We start from the raw sequence: 5,873 nt of genomic DNA, 5'->3' as shown, positions 1-5,873 counted from the left end.
GCTAGCCCCACCCCCATGCTTGGCTAACCCCACCTATCCTACGGTACCCAACCAAGACCTCCACCAGGCTCCAGGTGCTCACAAAAGGACCGTCACAACATCCTCCGGGACTCACCTGAGGTCTGAATATGACATTACAGTCGTCAAACAGTGCGGAGGACGTTTTGGTTTTTCGAGTAAAGAATATAGAGAGGTACAATCGAAGAAATAAGCTTTGAAATGGGAACTATGAGATAGATGGCAGCCGGACTGTCCGCCTTGCTGACCCTTCAGCTTCGAGTCCCTCAAACCATCCATCTCCATCAGGGACATCCAGTCAGAAAAGATAATGGAACCCAATGTACTATAAACTGGACTTGGCAGAGAGCAATGAAACGCGGCAGCTTATGCTCTATATACACACACCCCCTAACATATTCCTCATGGGGGAAAAAAAAATAGTAGTAAAGACAGAGTGCAGTTATCAACTCTTTATCCTCCTCCTCCTCCTCCTCCCCCCACCCCTTTCCCTCTTCTGCCCTCACTGTCCCGAGGGGAAAGTTACCTCTCGCTTTATCGTCCTCCAGCAATTTGAGATGGATTAACTAGCATGAGCGCACTACCACCCTCTCTTCTCCCCCCCCCCCTCCCCTCTCACGATGTCATTACACTCCTATATTTCCACTTTCATACTTGATGGCGGGGGGGGGGGGGTTCCTCCGTCCAAGCTCAATTTAATGGGTATTTGCTAAAAAAAATTAAAGAACTAACAGCTCGATCCTGCAGGCACAAATAGTAAGTACAAGACACTAAGAGGGATTGACAAAGTAAATATAGAAGCCATTAAGGGACAACAGAACGTGAGGACATAATTGGAAACAAAGACGAGTAAATAAAGATGTCATAGAACTTTTTCAGTCTGAGAGTTTCAAAATAAGTGGATCGGTCTAGACGAAGTGATGAGGAAGTTGTCGTAGCCAACTCGACACACCGCTTTATATATAAACTAGCTGTACCAGACCACGCGTTGCTGTGGCTCAGCAACCTTTCCCGGTTCCCCAGTCCTCCCTACCATTCCCCCCTACCCTGTCCCCCTCGTTCTCCCCACCATCCCCTGTCCCCTTGTCCTCCCGACCATTCTCCATTCCCTGTCCCCCACCATCCCCAACTCCCCCATCCCCTCGTCCTGCCCACCATTACCCCCTCCCCTGTCCCTCGTTCTACCCACCACCCCCCAATCCAGTCCTCGTCCTCCCCACCATTCCCCACTCCCTCGTCTGATGCATTCCCAAATGATCTGATGTTCCAATCAGAAAATTGGGAACATCAAATGATCTGATGTTCCCATCACTGAAAAATAAGAACAATTAAAAAGCGAAATGAAAATCAATGAAAAAAACTAAATAAACTATACTCACGAAATGAACGGAATGGTAAACAATACAGCTCGATTCTAATGCAATGTCACACAAAATAATTAAATCAAAATGAAAATAAATTGAAATCTATGAAAATTAAGTTTATCAATGCAATCGGAAACAATGAAATGAAATCGTAGCATATTTAGTATAGCGTGTGTTGCTTTTACGTGCAGCAGATTGCGCTGTTTTTCAAAAAAGCCTGTTTGTACCCGTCACAAGTGTATCACCTATATAGTAGGTATATAAACACACGCTCGTATTTGAATGGAACGTTGTGTCAAAATTTCAAAGCGATCAGTGAAGAACTTTCGGAGATTACAGCGTGTGTTGCTCTTACATCCAACAGATGGCGCTTTTTAAAAAAAAAGGCATGTTTTTACCTGTAACAGGTGCGGCATGTATATAGTAGGTATATAAAAACACGCTCGTATGCGAAAGGAACGTTGTGTCAAAATTTCAAAGCAATCGATTAAGAACTTTCGGAGAAACGCGATTTTGAACAAACGAACATTTACATCTTTGTTTACATAGATATTATTAGAAAACGAGGAAGATGAGTCGCTGCACTAAACTAATGATGTTCGGAAAGCTGGCTGTTAAGAGCAGATGCTTCACCTGGTCAGTACAACTAGGAGAGTGCACCTAGGAGAGTGCACCTAGGAGAGTGCACCTAGGAGAGTGCACCTAGGAGAGTGCACCTAGGAGAGTGCAACCAGAAGAGTGCAACAATAACGCCGCAAAAGGCTTTTTATTTTTAGCAAACGTGCAATTAACAATATGTAATATTATTCCACAGGGACGCATACATCTCGCCTAAAAATTATATTTTGACAACACAGTATCCAGGTGGAATTATTGGCGCCACGATCAACGTGCTAACTAATGATCTTATAACCAGCTGGCTGTACACGAGCCTCAGTGTCACCAATATAGAAAATAAACCCTCAAATACATTTTGCAAATTAGGCCGGAGCCCCTGAGGCGTGTGGGGAAGCCGGGCCCCGGACGCTAGTTGCATCATCTTTCACCTCAATATGTTATAATGGTACTCAAAACCATATTGCTTTTTGGTGTGACTAAACAATTTGGTTCGATATTATATGTAATATGCAGAATAACCAGTGAAAACAGCTTGCTGTTGACAATATCTTGACTAGTTTGTCGCTAGTGGACTTTCTTCCCATTTTCACTGTCGTTATTCTGCATTGAATAGATCAGTGTCTGTGTGTGTGTGTGTAATTATATATATTTATTATACACGCTTTTTAATTATTTTATTCTCTACGGCGTTGTGCTTTGAGTGGTCAAGTTCGTGCGGTTTGTCTCAGGGTTACCTGGTGTTGTACGGCCAGGCACGGCGGCACGCACGACCCGACACGGCGGCTTGCACGACCCGACACGGCGGCACGCCAGGCCCGACACACACACAAACACACAAAAGCCTCAGTACACTACACCCAACATTACAGCCGACTATATACACCCTGACCTTAACAAGAGAACTACACCCAAACAACCAGACCAGACACCAACAACTTACTGAACTTGTGTGGAATGAGCCAGCAGCCACGTAACTCGACTGAACTAATTTTGGGCAATTACACATAGTTGAAGTAATCGATAAGGAGAAATTATTCGAAGTCAATCCAGTTTCACGTCTAGAAACCCAGAATCACATCTAGAAACCCAGTTTCACATCTAGAAACCCAGTTTCACATCTAGAAACCCAGTCTCACATTTTCGGTGCTCAAAATGCATCACGGTAAAAACTAAATTTAACTTTACAAACAAAATGAAAATAAAAGTTGACTTTTGGGTATAATTAAACAGTTTAAATTAAGAACACAACATTGCAGGTAATTATTTTCCTCTGGCGGGGCTCTCATCCAATTAGCAGCGTGTGAACACACCATTTGAGCTCTCCACAGCTATCTAGGCAAGAGTAAGTGGGAGAAACGCTAGCACTGCGCGTCAGTGGCATTAACAGGTGGACAAACGCCTCTTGATGCACTCAAATAGCACCAGCAGGTCGACAAACGCTTCTTGATGCACTCAAATAGCACCAGCAGGTCGACAAACGCTTCTTGATGCACTCAAATAGCACCAGCAGGTCGACAAACGCTTCTTGATGCACTCAAATAGCACCAGCAGGTCGACAAACGCTTCTTGATGCACTCAAATAGCACCAGCAGGTCGACAAACGCTTCTTGATGCACTCAAATAGCACCAGCAGGTCGACAAACGCTTCTTGATGCACTCAAATAGCACCAGCAGGTCGACAAACGCCTCTTGAAGCACTCAAATAGCACCAGCAGGTCGACAAACGCCTCTTGAAGTACTCAAATAGCACCAGCAGGTCGACAAACGCTTCTTGATGCACTCAAATAGCACCAGCAGGTCGACAAACGCCTCTTGAAGTACTCAAATAGCACCAGCAGGTCGACAAACGCTTCTTGATGCACTCAAATAGCACCAGCAGGTCGACAAACGCTTCTTGATGCACTCAAATAGCACCAGCAGGTCGACAAACGCTTCTTGATGCACTCAAATAGCACCAGCAGGTCGACAAACGCTTCTTGATGCACTCAAATAGCACCAGCAGGTCGACAAACGCTTCTTGATGCACTCAAATAGCACCAGCAGGTCGACAAACGCTTCTTGATGCACTCAAATAGCACCAGCAGGTCGACAAACGCTTCTTGATGCACTCAAATAGCACCAGCAGGTCGACAAACGCTTCTTGATGCACTCAAATAGCACCAGCAGGTCGACAAACGCTTCTTGATGCACTCAAATAGCACCAGCAGGTCGACAAACGCTTCTTGATGCACTCAAATAGCACCAGCAGGTCGACAAACGCTTCTTGATGCACTCAAATAGCACCAGCAGGTCGACAAACGCTTCTTGATGCACTCAAATAGCACCAGCAGGTCGACAAACGCTTCTTGATGCACTCAAATAGCACCAGCAGGTCGACAAACGCTTCTTGATGCACTCAAATAGCACCAGCAGGTCGACAAACGCTTCTTGATGCACTCAAATAGCACCAGCAGGTCGACAAACGCTTCTTGATGCACTCAAATAGCACCAGCAGGTCGACAAACGCTTCTTGATGCACTCAAATAGCACCAGCAGGTCGACAAACGCTTCTTGATGCACTCAAATAGCACCAGCAGGTCGACAAACGCTTCTTGATGCACTCAAATAGCACCAGCAGGTCGACAAACGCTTCTTGATGCACTCAAATAGCACCAGCAGGTCGACAAACGCCTCTTTAAGTACTCAAATAGCACTAGCAGGTCGACGATACCCAGAGGGAAGAACATTATTTGGTCAACTGTCGGCAATATCTATATAAACCTCAGAGTCTCGCGAGTTTAGTCTCCACCACTAAGAAAATCCCAAATTTGGTACTGGAGGGAGTTAGTCCCATTATCCTGAGGTGCCTTTAACTTCCACCACACACACACACACACACACACACACACACACACACACACACACACACACACACACACACACACGCACACACACACACACACACACACACTGCAGTCAAAATTACCCCGTCTCATTACCCCCTGGGAACCTTCCTAACTAGCAATCCTCTCTCGTTGATTTCCGCTGAATGAGATGATACAGGAAAGCATAACTAGAATATTCGCACCGAGCAGGAGGCGGAGGTCCATGTGACAAATATTATTATTATCGGGTCAAGCGTAAGTTACGCATTTCGTGCAGAATCGGATTCAATTCACAACACGAAATTGGGCTCGAAAAAATATTCGTCTTCTCACAATAGCGATAACAGCGGACTAAACATAGCGATAACAGCGGACTAAACATAGCGATAACAGCGGACTAAACATAGCGATAACAGCGGACTAAACATATTCAGCATCTAGACCTGTGTGTGGACCTGCTGGACATATCTCGTGCTAGACCACGCGTGAGACATGACCAGCATTCAGACCTCTCTACATTGTAACACGCTCAAAACTTTAACAAAATTAATTTTAGATTGTCTAACACAAATCTGAAATCACCAAGCAAGTGATGTTTAAGATCGTGTTAGACCGTATCACCATCAATAGTAAAATATAATCGTCTGAAATGTACAATCAACAGGGTGAACCCAGTACAATGATGCAGGGTGAACCCAGTACAATGATGCAGGGTGAACCCAGTACAATGATGCAGGGTGAACCCGGTACAATGATGCAGGGTGAACCCAGTACAATGATGCAGGGTGAACCCAGTACAATGATGCAGGGTGAACTCAGTACAATGATGCAGGGTGAAGCCAGTACAATGCTACAATGAAGATGTATGATCAAATACCTTAATGGGGTGCAGGGTTACCACTCGGGGCATCATGACTGCTTGTCGACACTTACCCTGAAGGGAAAATTACACTGCATTATTGCACAAGTTTTAACAATATTTTGTATCAAATGCAAAATTAAAATTGTC

Source organism: Procambarus clarkii, chromosome 5, assembly GCF_040958095.1.
Source record: "Procambarus clarkii isolate CNS0578487 chromosome 5, FALCON_Pclarkii_2.0, whole genome shotgun sequence".
In the NCBI taxonomy this organism is placed as follows: domain Eukaryota; kingdom Metazoa; phylum Arthropoda; class Malacostraca; order Decapoda; family Cambaridae; genus Procambarus; species Procambarus clarkii.
Note: the sequence above shows the minus strand (reverse complement) of the source record.